The sequence below is a fragment of the Elephas maximus genome, chromosome 4, assembly GCF_024166365.1.
Source record: "Elephas maximus indicus isolate mEleMax1 chromosome 4, mEleMax1 primary haplotype, whole genome shotgun sequence".
NCBI lineage: Eukaryota > Metazoa > Chordata > Mammalia > Proboscidea > Elephantidae > Elephas > Elephas maximus.
In genome coordinates, this window is record NC_064822.1 from 101,247,926 (window position 1) to 101,267,770 (window position 19,845).

Genomic DNA, 19,845 nt, shown 5'->3' on the forward strand with positions numbered 1-19,845 from the left:
TTCCAATGAATAGGTCATTGGTCTTGCAAAATTCTATCATGTGATCTCCAATGTAATTTCTTTCACCAAGGCCATATTTTCCAACTACTGATCCTTCTTTGATTCCAACTTTTGAATTCCAATACCAGTACTCAGGGGCAGATTATGCAATAGGCAAGATAAGCATAGTGCTTACTTTGCTTACCAGATCATCTGTAGTGAATATTTCACATGGATTTCACCACATTATGTGAAATTTTTCACTATAGATAAGTAAGGAAGCACAAGTAATCTCGTGCTTACCGGGTTATCTGTCCCTGTCAGGGATTATAAATTTCAAGAGGCTTTGTTTCTGTAGGAAGACGCTGTCAGGTTGGGAGAGAGACAGATGTTAGTCATACCTAGAAGTAGAATCTTTGATGTGGTGAAAAAATGTGAAATTGTTCACTACAAATGATCTGGTAAGTGCTTACTGTCATGGATTGAATTGTGTCCCCTCAAAGTATGTGTCAGCCTGGCTAGTCCGTGATTCCCAGTATTGTGTGATTGTCTACTATTTTGTTCTCTGATGTGATTTTCCTGTGTATCTTAAATCCTACCTCTGTGATGTTAATGAAGCGGGATCAGAGGCAGTTATGTTAATGAGGCAGGACTCAATCTACTAGATTAGGTTGTGTCTTAATTCAATCTTTTTTGAGATATAAAAGAGAAAAGCAAGCAGAAAGACAAAGGAACCTCATACCACCAAGAGACATGAACCGGGAGAATATCGTGTCCTTTGGACCTGAGGTCCCTGAGCTGAGAAGCTCCCCACCTGAGGAAGATGGATAACAAGGATCTTCTCCAAGAGCCAACAGAAAGAGAAAGCTTTCCCCTGGAGCTGGCACCGTGAATTTGGACTTCTAGCCTCCTAGAAGTAAGAGAATAAATTTCTCTTTGTTAAAGCCATCCACTTGTGGTATTTCTGTTATAGCAGCACTAGATAACTAAGACACTTAACCTTGCCTGTTAGATAATCCACCCCTGTCAGTAATTATCAATACATCTTGATTGCCTCTGATTCAATCCCCTCTTTTAACTTTGTCTATCAGTTTTAATTTTATATAGAATATTTGTGAATTAATGTTGAACTTGTATTCCTTTCCAAATACCTATTTTCCTCCCTCTCTCTAAGGGCAACCACTATCTCATATTTGGTAGGTACTTTGTTTTGATATCTAATGATAGCTTAGAGATATAGTTTATGAAATAGATAATTTATTAGTATACACTGTATTTGATATATATATATATGCATAAATTAAAATGTACATATAACCATATTCTTCACATAGGTTAAATTTATGACAAAAGAATGAGTAAAACATTACCTTTTCTACATAAAAAAAAAAAAAGGTGGGGGAAAGTAGTTTCACCTTTCCTGTGAAACTTTTAATCCTTTTATGTCATTTGCCAATTTTTTTTATTTTTTATGGATCAAACCCTATATTAGGAACTGTGTATAAAGAAGGAAACAGGAGAGAAATGGGACTGTCCTCTTTGAGCTTACCTCTTAGTGTGAGGAGGCAGATAAGAAAAAAGTAAGCAAACAGACAAAATAATAGGTCAAAAAACATTAAGTAAGGGTTCTTGGGAAACCCTGGTGGTATAGTGGTTAAGTGCTACAGCTGCTAACCAAAGGGTCGGCAGTTCAAATCCACCAGGTGCTCCTTGGAAACTCTGTGGGGCAGCTCTACTCTGTCCTATATGGTCACTGTGAGTTGGAATCGACTCGACGGCACTGGGCTTGGTTTTTTTTGGGGGGGGGTAAGGGTTCTTGAGATGAAGAATAGGTAAGAATGATGGTTAATGTATAATTGTTTCAAGCAAGAGAAGTAAATTTTATTGAGCATCTACTCAGTTTCAGCTAGTTTATCTCTATCATTTCATTTAATTCCTTATGAGTATACCCATTTTATAGATGAAAAGATTTGAGATTCACAGCAGTAAACTAACTTTCTGAAGATTACCCAGATGATAAACTGGGTACTCTTAAAAGAATGAACCTTTAATTCTTACCTCAGTCAAAAAAAGATGTATCTTTCTGTCTACCTTCATTTCTGTACATCCTCAGTTATGCTGGAGCCCTGGAGTTGCAATGGCTAAGAGCTCGGCTGCTAACCAAAAGGTCAGCAGTTCTAATTCACCAGCCGCTCCTTGGAAACCTTATGGGGCAGTTCTACTCTGTCCTATGAGGGTTGCTATGAGTCAGAATTGACTTGATGGGAAGGGGTTTGTTTTTGGGGGGGAGGGTTTTCAGTTATGCTATTATTAGATAGCAAATTATTTTATTTTTAGAATAAAGTTAAATTTCAGCCATTCTCTCCCCTTAAGGGCAGTATTCTTTAATAAACAGTATGCTGGACTTACATTCCAGAGGCCAGTTCTGCTACTTGACAGCTGTGTGATTTCTGGTAAGTCATTTAACCTCTCTGAACCTCTGTTTCCTCTTCTATAAAAGGAGAAAGTTCCAGCTTTAAGGTTTTATGGTCTGATGTTTTGAATGAGCAGAGTTTGGTTTAATGAATTTTACTATACTTTGTACACTGATATTGCACGCTGATACATGTTCCCTGAAGGGCAGGACCAGTTCTCTCTCTGGTGATGTGCACAATGGTTTATATGAGGCTGGTCACTTCCTCAGGGCAGTGGCTTGGAGCTACTGGAGAGCTAAAGACAAGAATCCCCAAGTCTGTGGTTCGTGAGCAGGAGGGGAAATAGTCGGCCTGTGGTACATATCTGCCCTGGAGAGTAAAGGGGTTTCGGAGAAATTTTAAGGCTTCTCAATTCAGGTAGAAACACCAGGGGATTCTATGAGTTGGAATGGACTCAACGGCAATGGTTTTTTTTTTTTTAACTAGGGAATTATCTTTTTCTTCAACTCTCTGAATAAGTGTAGCTGGAATAGAGCACAGTTCAGGAAGGCAAATCCACTTTGGAAGAAGCCTTGAAAGTGATTCAATTTCAAGTCACAAGATCAATTATGCAAGGTTATAGAACTACTGATACTGAGCATTAAAACAGATCCATGGCACAGGTTCAGAAAGTGATTCAGGATGTCTCTTTTCTTGGACATTAAAGCTCATTACCTGAAAATTACTCAGTCTTGGCCCTCAGGGAAATCTTAAGTGCCCAGCCCAATGGCATAATCCTATTTGAAATACCAAGATCTCATGATAATGAACAATGTAGAAAGAGAAAGGGCACTTGTCTGGGTCAGACCCAATCAATTTGATAACTTCCAATGGAGGACACATCTCAAGATAAATACATGCCTGTCATGTGAGGGGTGTGTGGATTTATAACCACGTGCTCAAGAAAACCAGGCAGCGGGTAGAAAAAGAGTGGAATAAATTCCCACTTTTTAATACTACTGCCTACAAACAGTCTCTAAGGGAAGTTAACTTCATTTGATGATAAATTCTACGGTTGCCGGTAAATTGGGGTGTTAATCCTACCTCACAGGGGTGTGATGCAGCCAGTATGAGATAATGTAAATAAAGGCCTCCCATGATGCTTGGCCCTGGTAGGTGTGGAGTGGATGCCAGTTCTCCCCTCAGGCTTTGCTCATCTGATGTCTGTTAGGCGCCAGGCTCTGTACCTTGCAAACCTTAGGGGGGAGTGTGGGAACTTGCCCTCAGTGAGCCTGTAGGGAGGATGATATGCGTAAATTAGACAATTACTGAAGGAGTTTGAGGAGTCCCAGAAACAGCATGCCTTTTCCTGGCTGATTGGGAACTAGAGAATGAGAGAGAGAGAGACCCAAGAGTTGCTGGCTTCTGAGAACGTTATATGGATCTGTCAGCCCAGGGGACTTGCTAGTTCTTCTGCCACTGGCAGTCTGAAGAACCACAGGCCTCCTTTCGTGGGACAGCAGAACGGGTGCAGGCAGGCTGACGCCCAAAGCTTGGGTGAAGGGCTGAGTGACGCATGCTCAAAAAGAGTTGGGAGTATTCTACCTATGCGTCAAAAAGAGATGGGAGTATTCTACCGCGGATTCTTCACGTAGAAGTATGAGCAGGTGTGAGTTTTTCTTCTTTTTTAAGCGTGTATCAGAAAAACCAGCCAAACATAAAATCAGCCTAATAAAATTTATTTTAAATCTAAATTGGAGGGCTAAGAATAACTGGCACTAATACTAATGTCTCATTCGGGTTGATTTATTTTGTTCCCAAGCGTGGCTCTGCGATAGAATCAGCTGCAGAAACTTAGAAAGTTAGATACACCTGGCTCCGCCTATGAAGATTCTGATGAGGAGGATTGGAAAGGAGGCTCAGACATCTGCATTTTAAAAACCCTCCACAGGTACACCACCACCACAACCAGCACTACACCAAAAACCTGTACCGATCATTCTGACAGGCATTCAGGGTTTTGACCCATGAGGTTAAGCAATGGTGGGTTTGGTTAATCTTTAAAAATAGGTTATTCTTCGAATGGCACCAACGTTAATTGCATACTCTTCTGTGTGAACAAACCCATCAGACTGAGTTATCCTTTTTGCCAAAACAAAGATAAGAAAAGCTCAACTGAGTAGATAAAAAGGTAAGTCCTTCCACTTTCGTGTAGTTTTTTTGTATAGAAATGACCCTGAAGGTACATGTTTTTTTGCTTATCTTTGTTCTATGCTTCATATGATCAAAGTCAACATTTCAAAATGTGGTCTTCCCTAGGACAATGAACAGGCATAGAATAAATTCAGTTGCAGACTTACCTTTTAAATGGGTGCCTAAACCCTGGTGGGAAGCCCTGGTGGCGTAGTGGTTAAGGGCTATGGAGGCTGAAGTCCACTCAGAGATGCCGTGGAAGAAAGGGCTGATGGTCTGAAAAAATCAACCATTGAAAACCCTATGGAGCTCAGTTCTACTCTGACACTTCCGTGTTACTATAAGTCAGAACAGACTCCATGGCAACTGAAAAAAAAAAGAATGTGTTAGGAACTGTGCTAGGCAATGTCATGTATGTTTACAGGTAAGGGAGTCTGGCCTTAAATGTAGTAGGATTAATTAGTGAAGACATGTGAACTGGTGAGACTGTTTAGGGACCATGATTTGATAAAAGTTTATCTGCACATAATACCCAGGGCTGATGAAGGTATGGTGATACTGTCGCATGTATACGCTATTGGAGACAGTGCAAATTGGAACAAATTTTTAAACACAAATTTGGTAATATATGGTAACAGCTACCAAAACCAAACCAAACCCCTTGCCGTGGAGTGGATTCCAACTCATAGCAACCCTATAAGACAGAGTAGAACTGCCCCATAGAGTTTCCAAGGAGCACCTGGTAGATCTGAATTGCTGACGTTTTGGTTAGCAGCGTTAGCTCTTAACCACTATACCACCAGGGTTTCCATGGTAACAACTAGATCTATGTAAATGTTCTCTTGCCATGTCACCCATTAATTCAATTTCTAGAAATTTAAGAAAATACTTTTTTTAAAAAGTAACATTCTTACAGGCAAGAAGAGAATATTTTTTATTATAACATCTGGAAATCACGTAAACATTAATCATTAAGGAAATGATCAGTAAATTATTGTATATTGACTTAATGAAATGCTATATAAGCATTTAAACTGATAATTATAAAGCCTATGTAGTAATGGAAACCCTGGTGGCATGGTGGTTAAGAGCTATGGCTGCTAACCAAAAGGTCAGTAGTTTGAATCTACCAGGCACTCCTTGGAAACCCTATGGGGCAGTTCTTCTCTGTCCTATGGGGTTGCTATGAGCTGGAATCCACTCGACCACAATGGTTTTTTTTTTTTTTTTTTAATATAGCAACAGGTAAAATGCTCATGATGAATGCTTAAAATAATGAATGAAAGAATATGTGCCAGAATATTATATCAAAGTTATTCACTAGCCCTGGAAGGGAATGTGAAAACAGAAAGCGATTGGTTTGTTACAGTAGTAGAATTCAGAGTGTTTTTTCCTTTGTTGATGTGAGTGGCCATTGTTCTGGTCAACTAGCGTCTCTTCCACCCTCCTCTGATAGTATTACCCACATTGTCTTTGTGGAACTGTGTGGGCATGTGAACCAGGTTGGGCTAATAAAAATTCTTAACTGAGATTTTCTGTATGGACTCAAGAAAGAAAAATCTTGACCACTGGCCAATGAGAGGATGACGTGTGTCCAGTGTTGTTGGTGGCCTTGCCTTTTCCCCCCTGCCAAATGGAGGCAACGTGCCTTGTAGTAAGAGAGAAGGAAAAGCTAGAGGGATAGACCAGGAGTTGGAGAGACAGATGGAGGGATATATAGATTGGGGGGAGGGATGTTGGGAGAAATAAATAGGCAGACTCGGTTGATGACAATTTCTGGGAATTATCTTGAGGAAAGAGATAACAATTTTTAAGACCCTGAGCCAAACCTAAATTTGTCACTTGTGAGAACCCACAAAATTCCTTTCCTTTATATGAGTTAACGTTGTGTGGTTTCTTGCAATTGAAAGTATTCTGACAATATAATTGATTTAATTATAAGGTGCATTTACTCTATGTTAGAATCTGCTAAGCTTTCTGTTTCTTTTGTTGTTTGTTTTTAAATAAAACCCTCTTTACTGAAGTCACTGGAACAGTTTGTACTTGTGTGTAAATACTGCATTTGTGAATCATTTCCTATTAGGCCATCAATAGACTTTTGATGCTTATTGAACTGTCACTTCCTCTCAGGCCTCTCTCTTAGCTTTTCCTGCAACAATAGCCATGTTAGCTGTTTCCCCACATCCTGTTTCTGACAATAGCCACCCAAAGAATGCTTGAAAAGAACACTGTGAATGGCATCATGAATTCAAATCTGTACAAGGCAGCAATGTATGGGGAATTCTGAAATTAGTCCACAAATATTTACTGAGCATCTACTACATGCCAGACACCATTCTAGGTACTGGGGCTACAATAGTGAAAACAAAAGTAGGCAGAGCCCCTGCCCTCAAGGTGCTTAAATCTGTGGGTGCTTCTGTGTGTGCATCCTGGGGGTGCAGGAGCAGGGGAGTTCTAGTCTAGGAATTTACTTAGCAGCTATCACTTATTTACTTAGTAGCCTTGCACAGGGTAATAATCAACATGTATTGAATATTTACCCAGTGCCACACCTATATGTATTAATTATTAATGCTTGTAGCACCCAATGAGGGAGGTACCATTGTTTTGCCATTTTATCAGATGAGGATCCACTAATCATCTATTAGTTTGTCATACTGTGGTGGCTTGCATGTTGCTGTGATGCTGGAAGCTATGCCACCGGTATTTCAAATACCAGCAGGATCACCCATGGTAGACAGGTTTCAGCAGAGCTTCCAGACTAAGACAGACTGGGAAGAAGGACCTAGTGGTCCACTTCTGAAAAATTGACCAGTGAAAACCTTATGAACAGTAGTGGAACATCAGGATTGGAGGACCAAAGAATTGATGCATTTGAATTATGGTGTTGGTGAAGAATATTGAATATACCATGGACTGTCAGAAGAATGAACAAGTCTGTCTTGGAAAAAGTACAGACAGAATGCTCCTTAGAAGCGAGCATAATGAGACTTTGTCTTACAAACTTTGGACATGTTATCAGAAGAGACCAGTCCTGGAGAAGGACATCATGCTTGGCAAAGTAGAGGGTGCTCAAAAAGAGGAAGATGCTCAACGAGAGGATTTGACACAGTGGCTGCAGCAATGGGCTCATGCATGGCAATGATTGTGAGAATGGTGCAGAAGTGGACAGTGTTTTCTTCTGTTGTGCACAGGATCGCTATGAGTTGAACCAACTCGATGGTACCTAACAACAACAACCAGATGAGGATACTGAGGCATGAAGAGTATATTTAGTGTGCCCAAGATTAGAGCTAATAAGTGGCAAAGATAGATTTGAGTCTGAAGCAGTCTGGCTCCTTATCATTAGACAATACTTCTTACATAATGTAAGCAGTCTGCTCAGAAATGCTAGATCTTGCACTTAAACTCATTTTTTCAAATTTTCAAAATTTTTTATTAAATTAAATTTTGGTGGTGAGGTGTACAGCTATCCAGCCAGGATAAGGCGAAGGGAGATTCCCTTTTCAACGTGTTATAATTTGAGCCATAGAGAAAAATCTTCTGAAAAAAATGAATGCATCCGTTCATTCTATTCAAGAGATGTTCACCGAGCTGATTTTGTAGAAAGCCCTCAGTTTAACAGGGGTAAAAGGAGAATTAATACATCCTTAAAAAAAAAAAAAAAAAAAAACAGCTTGGTAAGTCCCATAATTAACGAATTAAAATGGTGCTTTGGGAGCATTGAGAAGTGGAGGGAGGGGAAAGAGAGAAGGAAATGTCATGAAATGGTTAACAATTCAGCTGAGCCTTGAAATAGGAGTCGAAGTCCTTTAGTGGACATGAGGGAGGGACTGGAAGAGGAAAGGCCTTCTGGGGAAGGATCTGCTTTCAAACTCACTCATGGATGTCCTGGGAATTGGAGGTGGCTCTAAGTACGGCCCTAGAAAGATAGGTAGAGACTATGTAAATTAAGAGACAGCTTTTAGACTTATCTTCAAGGTCAGGTGTCTATAAACTTTTTCATCTTCTTACATATAAAAGTAAAAATAACTTGAGCATGCACTCCTCAAATATGTAGTTATTCAATAATGCATTTTGATATTTATATGCATGTACTATCATACTAATCTGTTATATCCTTTATAAAACATACAGAAATAATATTTAAATATTTATAATATTAAATATATATTAAATAAATATTTAAACATATATCTAGATTTTTGTTCCCACAAAAATGTTATTAAATATTAGAATGACCAATGCAATGAAAATGCTTATATATTTTTGAAAACATTGGCTTAACACTTTGTGATAGGATAATCTAAAGGACTGGTTCTAAGTTTAAAGGACCAGTCCTGGTTTTAATCAAAAAATCATACCTCGCAAGGAGGTGGCTTTCCAATAGAAGAAGTGTTTGTTGGCAGGACTAACTAAATCATGATGCTACTTTTTTTTTTTTTTCCATCTCAAGCACCATACTCAGGTTTTTCTTGAAATTTAATTAATAACTTTCCATCTTCCCTGATGTTAATCAGTCATTCCTGCAAACTCTTTGGAAGGTGCAGCATTTTTATATTTTTAGCAGTTGGTTAAACCCATGGATAGTCTTCATCTGGGATATTTTAAAACAGGCTAGAAACTGTTTTTTTTTTTTTTTTATGTGCAGGTAGGAGAGTTTTTTATGTGACACATTCACATTATTTTCAGCCATCAACTCATCAATAATGGGCAACGTTTTCCCAGTTGTGTTAGTTATCTCTTGCTGGGTAACAAATTATCCCCACAATTAGTGGCTTAAAACAACAAATGTTTATTATCATAGTTTCTGTGGGTCAGGAATCCAGGAGTGGCTTAGGTGTATTCTTTTGGCTCAGGGTCTCTCACAAAGCTTCAGTTGGGGTGTTGGGTGGACCTTCAGTCATCTTAAGGCTGGCCTTGGGGAGAATCTGCTTCTAAGCTCACTCACATGTCTGTTGGCAGAACTCAGGCTCTCACTGATTGTTGGCTGGAGACAGCAGTTCTTTCCAGTAGACTTCTCCATAGAGAAAGAATGAGAGAGGGAGAGCATGATGGAAGTTACAGTCTTTGTAACAAAGTCTTGGAAGCAAATTTTGCCATAGTCTATTCAATATAAGCGAGTCATTAGATCCAGCCTACACTCAAGGCGGGTGGATTACACACGAACATGAATATCAGGAAGAAGTGATCACTGGGGGCAATCTCAAGAGACTGCCTATACCAGTTGCAGTTGAGTTGACTCCTACTCAAGGTGACCACATGCGTGTCAGAGTAGAACTGTGCTCTGTACAGTTTTCAATGGCTGATTTTTCCAGGAGATCAGCAGACCTTTCTTTGGAGGAGCCTCTAGGTTCACTTGAACTTCCAACTTTGCGGTTAGCAGCTGAGTGTTAACTGTTTGCACCACCCAGGGATGCCCAGAGACTGCCTATTACACTCACTTTCAAAACTGCAAATTAATTTTGAAAAGCGGTTACTTTCTCATTCATCATTAAAACCTCATCTTTACTTTGAAGAGACATTCTAAAAATATTTACTTTTCTGAAAATATCTGCATAATACTGATAGCCACTAGTCATCACAAGAAAGATCAGATAGTGTGGGACCCTTGTCTTTTGTAAATAAAAAAAATTAGTAAATCATTTTACGTTGGACAACTCCTTTAAGTATTTTGCAGGGCTTCAAACTGGTTCTACCCAGTTCAGTCATGACCAAGGAAGTGTCACTGGAACAGACCCGAAAGATAGCTGCAATAGGAAAAATTACAAGCCAAAGGCCTCCTAGACAATCTCCCTCTTAGGGAATAAGGACAGCGTATGCGTTGCATGGCAACCAAATCTCTTGCCCTTGGATTTTGAGCACAGTCTGAAGCCCCGGTCCCCCACTCAAAGATGGTGGCTCCCTGCTCAAAGATGGCGACTGACCATGCTGCTTAGAATGTGTGTGGCTCTGCTATGGTCCTGCAAACAATCCAATCTCATGCATCAGGTTCCTGAAAGGATTCACTATGCCTCTTCTGAGTCTCCTACTCCAGGGCTTCGACCTATGAAAAAATTATGGGTAAGATTATGTTTAAAAAAAAAAAAAAAGGAATTGCAAAGAATCTACTTTGTAAAGGGCTTAGTGTTATAAAACTAACCACTGATGGTGTCCTGAACTATGTAGAATGCAATATATACCTATATACTGAAAAGTGAAAAAATGGAGAAGGATGCCACTGTCACGCCTCCCTTTTATCCTTTAAGGATCATTAGATATATGAGGTGAAAGTCACAGGGTGAGGACACCAGTTTTATTCAATACATTAAATATTGCTGTTGAGTCAGCTCCAACTCATGGTGACCTTATGTATAACAGAACAAAACATATCCTAGTCTTGTACCATGATCATGATCATTGGCATGTTTGAGTCCGGTTGGATAATATTCTGTCCTGGCTAGTATTTGGAAGTAAATCACCAGCCCTTTCTTCCTAGTCTGTTTTAGTCTGGAAGCTCTGATGAAACCTGTCCATCACGGGTGAAACTGCTGGTATTTGAAATACTGTTGGCATAGCTTCCAGCATCACAGCGACATGCAAGCCATTACAGTACAAAGAACTGACAGATGGGTGGTGGACATTAAATATTAGTACATTTTAATTACTTTCTAATTATTTTCATTGTAGTTTTGTTAAAAATATGGAAACGTGGAAGTGCTAATATTGTTTTTCTGAACCACCCTGGATCATCTGGTACATCCCTGGGAGGCATGCACACTCTTTTGGAGACCTCTGCTCTAGGACAATGGCTCTTAACTCAGGATTTATTGCCTACAGATGATTCGTTTTCAAGAAGTGAAAAGAAGTGGCCAAAGCTCTAATCAGATTCCAAAAAAAACGTTAAGCACCACTGGTCTAGGCAATGAGTAACCACTGAAAGATTTTAAGGAGAACATAAAGAGGTTTACAATTTAGAATGCTCCTCTTGTAGTGACCTTATATAGGGTCACTAGGAGTCGGAATCAACACGACGGCACACAACCACAACAACAGCAACAACAATGCTTGTAGCAGAATGGAGGGTAGCTTGGAGAGGGCAAGCTGGGAGACAGGGAGAGCAGTAGAAGTCCAGGTCCTTCAGCAAGGCAAAAAGTAATGAGGGCTGGAACCAAGGCAATGGGAGTGTGGTGGGAAAGGGGGGTCTTGTGGGTGCATGAAGATCAGCATGGGCCCCAAAGAGGTGAGAGGTCACTAAACCACTGAGCACTTTAGAAAGAAATCATATCAAAATGAAATGAGAAGTCAGGTCCTCTACCCTTTTTTCTTGGGGGCAGTGGTGGTTCAGTGGTAGAGTTCTCATCTTTCATGTGGGAGACCTGGGTTCAACTTCTAGCCAGTGTACCTAATGTGTAGCCACCACCCATCTGTCATTGGAGGCTGTTGTGTTGCTATGATGCTGAACAGGCCTCAGCAGAGATTCCAAACTAAGATGGACTAGGATCTACTGGTGATCTACTTCTGAAAATCAGCCAGCGAAAACCCTGTGGGTCACAATGGTCTAATCCCCTTGTACATGAGGTTTGATGGCAGCTAACAACAGCAATATTTTTTTCATAAAATTTCCCCTCCTTTATTTTTAATTAGTTTTTGGAGATTCAAGCTGGAAAAACAAGGAGAGATTTATAAAGGTGACATCAATATTTAAAGAATCTAGTAACATTGTAATAGAAGAAGGGTGTTTGGGAGGAGGGGCTGTCGGGTGATACTGGATCCTCAAATAAATCTGTAGTCAGGTAAACATTTTCTGAGTTGGAAAATATAATTGATTTGAATTCCAAGGATGCGCTTTCTTCAAGAAGGGTGGGATAGTTTAAAATATTTTTTTTTTTTTTAAGATTTTAAATTTCTTTCCATCTATAATGGTCAGACTCACTTTGGTTTTGTCTTGGTTGAGCTTCCTTTCCTGATCAGTCTCTTATCTCTCCTAAGTAATAAACTCACATTTCTGTAGTGCTTTGTACCTTATGCAATGCCTTCACATACATTTTCTTATTTAACTAGCTCCTTGGGCAAAGCTCTGAGTGTCCAATGTAGCTAAAAATATCTCCATGGCATCGTTGTCACAATGGATTTTCATAGTAGAGGTGGTTGTTTTATTGGGGTTCAAATGAGTGGGCTGTAGGGGTAGTGGGCATCACGCTTGAACTCACGTGGGAAAAGAAGACTAGCAACTCCGTTTCAACAAGGGCCTCCTTCAGTCCTTTCATGGCCTCATGTTTCCCAAGGCCCAGACTTGCTAACTGGTCCAGAAATAACAATGTGAACCACTGGCCTTCCCCACTACCTCTGTAGAGGCTGATGTCATTCCTGCGTCTCATCCAGTGCACAAATCTGTGGAACACGGAGCCAGTGTACTGTGGAAATTGAGGCTGGTGTTGAAGTTGGCTGGCTCCCCTCCATCCATAGCCACTTCCCATTAGTAGTGGAGCGAGCCCAGGCTGGGCTGGAGGATGGGTAGGGAGATGATTTGTGCAAGACCCATGTCTCTGAGTGGCAAGTGTAAGCAGTACATTGTGAATTGTTCCCTATGAGATTATCTTGACTCATAAGATTTATTTCAGCCGTGAGTGGTAATGAAGTGAGACCTCATGCTGCGGTTATTTTCACCGTGGTTGATTTTAAACTTTGACAGCAGAATTCCTGGCACATGGATAGAGATTGTTATGAATTGAATTGTGTCCCTCTAAAACACGTGTTGTGAATCCTAACCTCTATGCCTGTGGTTATAATCTCATTTGGGAATGGGACATCTTTGTTATATTAATGAGGCAGGATTAGTGTAGGATGTGTTTTAAACCAATCATTTTTGAGATATAAAAGACCTTAAACAAGCAAGTGAAAGAAGCAGAGATGGGGGAAGAGAGATGCCAAGCCACTTGAAGATTGCCCAGGAACAGAAGCTCAGTAGAGATAAGGACCTTCCTTCAGAGCCGACAGAGAGTGAAAGCCTTCCTTTAGAGTTTGCACCCTGAATTCGGACTTCCAGCCTCCTAAACTGGGAGAAAATAAACTTCTTTTTGTTAAAGCCCTCCGCTTGTGGTGTTTCTGTTATAGCAGCACTAGATAACTAAGAGGTGTTTGGGAAGTCTGAAGAAATCTGACCCTCATTAGATCACTACTCATTGGAAATTGGAGGAAAAGGGCTCTTAGCTGGCTTTAGAATCTGATTCCAATCTTGTGTGGTGACTGTTGGGACCGCTTTCACCCCTAAAAACCTGTTGCCATCATGTCCGTTCTGGAGCCTCTTTACTGGGTACTTAATTAAATTTTCCAGGACAGTAACTAAGATATTTGAAAAATTACTATAAGAAAAAGGACTATAAAAATAGATTTTTTCCTTTTATTTCTAAAATTTTGAGACATATGCTTAAGAGATTCTTCATGAAATTCTGGCTGATCCTTGAGCAAGACTCCCGTAACTGTAGTGAGGAGTTGGACAGAGCTGGCCTACAGTTTTATTTCAGTGACTTATTAATTGCCTGAATTGAGAAAATTGCTTTACTTTTCTAAGCCCCTGTTTCCTCATAGTCATGATATTTGCTTTATCACAGATTGGGATTCCTTAATCATCAGAGGGTTGGAAATGATGAGTAAAGCACTACAATATTGCCTGTCACATTGAATGCATTCATCAAATGAGAATTATTATTTTGCTGTGTAAATTATCGTCTACGTGGCCTTTAGGGACTTTGTGGAGGAAGGAATCACGGTTCTTGAAAGGGATATGTGTGTGAGTCTTATGACCTGAATAAGGAACATGGGTAGCTTAGTCAATGAATATTTATAAAAGTGTCCCCTGAAAACATGGTGCTGTTGTATTAAACATTGATGTGCAAAAATATAAACTTTCTAGTCTTAGAAAGCTTGTGAACATATGTGGCAAGACATGGTAACAAAAAATCGTTTAGAAAAATTTAATTTTTAAGAACTGTGCATAGTCCTGTAGTTCTCTAGCTCCTTCTCTTGTACTACTTTTTAATAGTAAAAACCAAGTACTGCCATTAACCCCCAGATATCCTTCCCTTTCTGTGAGTCTATACAAGGCCAATAATTCACTTCAGGGCTTTTGAAGTTATTTGTTTGACTTTGTGTTTGCGACATTCACATTACTAGTTGTGATAAATGCGAGTAGAAAACTGATTCCATTACCTGATTAATACAGCTTCAACATGCTAGGGGAAAAAGTGCCAATAATTTACATCTGCCTTCTAATCACATTTATTCAGCCCTTTGGTCCACTTTGACTTGTAGGAGCCACAAAGTGCCTCGGAGGAGTTTGCAAATTCCCTCATTTTGCTCACCTTCTCTGCTATTCCCTGCCATCTCCTCCTTGCTCTGTTTTGTCAACTCTGAAGTCATTTCTCTGCCATCACCCACTGTCCTTCAGAACTCTTTCCTTGACGCTTTTCCAAACAGGTGCTGTCTTACTTCAGTCATGACGGTCGTTCCGCCAATCCCTGTGTCTTATAGATGTTCTCCCTCCTGAACACTGACGTGTCTGTCTTTATATAGCACTAGCTGCCTTTGCGTTTCCATGTCTGCCACTTGGTGTTTGCCAGTATTTAGCCCATCTCTTCCAGTAGAGGGGACAGGGATCCCATGTTGCTATTCATGGACGCTCCCACATTGTTATGGATTAAATGAGTTATAGAGACAGTGGATAAAGTGTGAATATGGAGGAAAGCTCAGTATGCTGCTTCTTTCTGTTTTTTCAGTTTCACAATTCTTATCTCAGTCTGGTATCTTACTATTAACTAAAAATGTATGAGGCAAGTTTTGGAATTTTATCTTACAGGAATGTGTACAAGTTAGGACTGGTGGATGACTCATTGATCCTAAGGAATTTGAAAGTGGTGGTTTACTAAGAAAGTCAGACTCAAAGTGTGTGTGAGAGCAAGTCCTGCAGACAGAACCCATTAAGTGAGGTATTCTGATTCCAATTGGTAACTCACCAATAACTCTCCCCGTTGGTGTGGTGCAGATAGCAGGAGGTGATAGCTCTGAGCCTATCTGGTGGGAGAATGAAAAATAAAAGGGGAGGGGGAAGAGAGGTTACTTCCTGCTTCTCGTCTCCTGTGTCCCCCTCAGTAGTACTTCTCCCACTGTCAGCTTGACTCTGTCAGCAGTGGTGGCAATAGGTATCATTTATTGAGCCCCTTAGTCCAGACAAATAGTTCAGACACTGCTTTTTTTTTTTTTTTAATAAATACTATCCCATTTGATCTTCACAAGCAACCTCTGAGGACTTATAATTTTATAGAAGACACAGACGCCTAAGGTCACACACTTAAGGCAGAGTCAGGCTATGTGCCCAAGTCTGCCTAATCTCCAAACTTGAGCTAAATCTTATCGTCACCTATTTATCTATTCTCTGTTCATTTTGAATTTTGATTTTTTTTTTTTTTTGGAAGGCTAACAGTTTTTAGCCTTATACTCAGGTTATACTCTGGGCTTAGGATACTAAGTAGGTTGTTGTTGCTAGGTCTCATCAAGCCGGTTCTGACTCATAGGAACCCTATGTAGAACAGAATGAAACAGTGCCCAGTTTTACGCCTTCCTAACAGTCATTGCTGTGCTTAAGCCCATTGTTGCAGTCACTGTGTCAGTCCATCTCATTGAGGGTCGTCCTCTTTTTCGCTGACCTTGTACTTTACCAAGCATGATGTCCTTCTCAAGGGACTGGTCCCTCCTGATAACATGTTCAAAGTAAGTGAGGTAAAGTCTTGTTATGCTCATTCTAAGGACCATTCTGGCTGTATTTCTTCCAAGACAGATTCTTTCATTCTTCTGGCAGTCCATGATAACACTATAATTCAAAGGCGTCAATTCTCCTTAGATCTTCTTTATTCATGGTCCAGCTTTCACATGCGTATGAGATAGTTGAAAATACCACAGGTTGGGTCAGGCACATCTTAGTCTTCAAAGTGACATCTTTGGTTTTCAACACTTTAAAGAGGTCTTTTGCAGTAGATTTGCCCAAGTCAATGTGTCTTTTGATTTCTTGACGGCTGCTTCCATGGGTGTTGATTGTAGATCCAAGTAAAATGAAATCCTTGAGAACTTCAATCTTTTCTCTGTTTATCATGGTGTTGCTTATTGGTCCAGTTGTGAGGATTTTTGTTTTCTTTGTGTTGATGTGCACTCCATAGTGAAGACTGTAGTGTGATCTTCTTCAGTAAGTGCTTCAAGTCCTCTTCACTTTCAGCAAGCAAGGTTGTGTCCTCTCCATATCTCAGGTTGTTAATGAGTCTTCCTACAATCCCAATGCCTTGTTCTTCTTCATATCGTCCAGCTTCTTGGATTATTTGCTCAGCATACAGATTGAATAAGTATGGTAAAAGGATACAACCCTGACCCACACCTGTCATGATTTTAACCCATGCAGTATCCCCTCGTTCTGTCCGAATGACTGCTTCTTGGTCTATGTACAGGTTCCTCATGAGCATAATTAAGTGTTCTGGAATTCTCATTCTTTGCAATGTTATCTATAATTTATTATGATCCACATAGTCGAGTGCCTTAGCATAGTCAATAAAACACAGGTAAATATCTTTCTGGTATTCTCTGCTTTCAGCTAGGATCCATCTGACATCAGCAGTCACATCCTCTTCTGAACCTTGCTTGAGCTTCTAGCAGTTCCCTGTCAAAGTACTGCTGCAACTGCTTTTGCATGATATTCAGCAAAATTTTACTTGTGTGCAATATTAATGATATTGCTCAATAATTTCTGCAGTTGTTGGATTACCTTTCTTTGGAATGGGCACAAACATGGATCTCTTCCAGTTGGTTGTCCAGGTAGCTATCTTCCAAATTTCTTGACATAGACGAGTGGCCACCTCCAGTGCTGCATCCATTGGTTGAAACATCTCAATTGGTATTTTATCAATTCCTGGAGCCTTGTTTTGCCAATGCCTTCTGTGCAGCTTGGACTTCTTCCTTTGGTACCATTGGTTCTTGATCGTATGCTACCTCCTGAAATGGTTAAACATTGACCAATTCTTTTTGATACAATGTTCCTTAGTATTCCTTCCATCTTCTTTTGATCCTCCTTGCATCGGTCAATACTTTGCCCATATAATCCTTCAGTATTGCAACTTGAGTCTTGAATTTTTTCTTCAGTTCTTTCAGCTTGAGAAATGCCAAGCATGTTCTTCCCTTTTGGTTTTCTAACTCCAAGTCTTTGCACAAGTCATTATAATACTTTTCCTTGTCTTCTCAAGCCACCCTTTGAAATCTGTTCAGCTCTTTTACTTCATCATTTCTTCCATTTTCTTTAGCTGTTCTATGTTCAAGAGCAAGTTTCACAGTCTCTTCTGATATCCATTTTGGTCTTTTATTTCTTTCCTGTCTTTCGATTGACCTTTTGCTTTCTTCATGTATGATGTCCTTGATGTCATTCCACAACTGGTCTGGTCTTCGGTCATTAGTGTTTAGTGTGCCAAATCTTTTCTTGAAGTGGTCTTTAAATTCAGGTGGGATATACTCAAGGTTGTATTTTGGCTCTCATGGACTTGCTCTAATTTTCTTCAGCTTCAACTTGAACTCGCATATGAGCAATTGATGGTCTGTTCTACAGTCAGCCCCTGGCCTTGTTCTGACTGATGATATTGAGTTTCTCCATCATCTTTCCACAGATGGAGTCGATTTGATTCCTGTGTATTTCATCTGGTGAGGACCACGTGTGTAGTTGATGTTTATGCTGTTGAAAAAGGTATTTGCCGTGAATAAGTCGTTGGTCTTGGTTGTATGTTTGATCAATTTTAGACTGCAGAAGTTGGTAAAGTTCTTCAATTTACTCACCTTTGGTGTTAGTGGTTGGTGTGTAAATTTGAATAATAGTCGTATTAACTGGTCTTTCTTGTAGGCATACAGATATTATCTTATCACTGACAGCATTTTACTTCAGGATAGATCTTGAAATGTTCTTTTTGACAATGAATGTGATGCCATTCCTCTTCAATTTATCATTCCTGGCATAGTAGACCATATGATTGTTTGGTTCAAAATGTCCAGCGCCAGTCCATTTCAGCTCATTAATGCCTAGGATATTGATCTTTCTGCAGTCCATTTCATTTTTGATGACTCCCAATTTTCCTAGGATCATACCTTATACATTCCATGTTCTGATTATTAATAGATGTTTACAGCTGTTTCTTCTCATTTTGAGTCATGCCACTTCAGCAAATGAAGGTCTTGAAAGCTTTACTCCATTAAGGTTGAGTCTACTTTGAGGAGGCAGCTCTTCCCCAGCCATATTCTGAGTGCCTTCCAGCCTGAGGGGCACATCTTTCAGCACTATACCAGACAATGTTCTGCTGCTATTCATAAGGTTTTCACTAGTCAATTTTTCAGAAGTAGATGATCAGGTCCTGCTTCCTAGTTTGTCTTAGTCTGGAAGCCCTGCTGCAACCTGTCCACTGTGGGTGATCTTACCAGTATTTAAAATACTGGTTGTATAGCTTCCAGCATCACAGCAACATGCACCACAGTATGACAAACTGACAGATGTGTGGGGATTAGGTGGGTACTCAGTACATATTTGTTGAATGAATGAGTGAGTCAAGTCCCAGTTGCTTTGTGATGGAACTTGAAACTGAGCACTCCAATGTCTGGGAAAGAGGCATGTTGAGGAGGGAGGAGGGATGCCTGGGTCCTTGTTTTTTCTCTCTTACTAGGTATGTGATCTTAGGCAAGTCATTTAAACCCTTTGGGTCTCAGAGTGTTACCTCTAACATGTAAGAGGGCTGAGGGATGATCAGTGTAGTCTCTCTAATGCATGATACTTGAGGGTGGGGAAAAGACAGTTCGATCCTTTAAGGCACACATGTCACAGGAAAAGAGGAGCAATGATGGCATCTGCCTGTTCCTGGGATTTGGGAATTCTGCTCTCCATTTTTATTTTGGAAACTTGTGTTTGTGATTTATTCTAAACTCTTCAATTTTCCTGTGCCATTTCCCCCATTTTCCAAGGAGATATTTCAACACTGCATCCTTCCTTGCTTAATATCTGCCATGTTCCTCAAAGTTCCATAGAAAGCAAAAATTTAATATTAGTATGAAGGATGTTTACCTGTGTTTTATTGACTATGCAAAAGCATTCCACTGTGTGGATCAGAACAAATTATGGATAACATTGAGAAGAATGGGAATTCCAGAATATTTAATTGTGTTTACAAGGAACCTGTACATAGATCAAGAGGCAGTTGTTCAGACAGAACAAGGGGACAGTGAGTGGTTT

The 19,845-nt window shown here is 40.0% G+C and overlaps 1 long non-coding RNA gene across 2 annotated transcripts in view; it reads right to left on the reverse strand.

Annotated features, from left to right (window-relative positions):
* Positions 1 to 287: 287 nt before the first annotated feature.
* LOC126075342 (uncharacterized) overlaps positions 288 to 19,845 on the reverse strand; it is a 71,868-nt gene continuing 52,310 nt past the window's right edge. The window contains exons 1-4 of one of the 2 annotated variants that reach the window (XR_007517183.1): positions 8,446 to 8,472; positions 4,733 to 4,841; positions 3,477 to 3,664; positions 288 to 889 (exon numbers count right to left, since the gene is read on the reverse strand). This is a non-coding gene — a long non-coding RNA (uncharacterized LOC126075342). Of the gene's footprint in view, positions 890 to 3,476; positions 3,665 to 4,732; positions 4,842 to 8,445; positions 8,473 to 19,845 lie in introns of those variants that run through there. The other variant, XR_007517182.1, reaches the window with a different exon arrangement.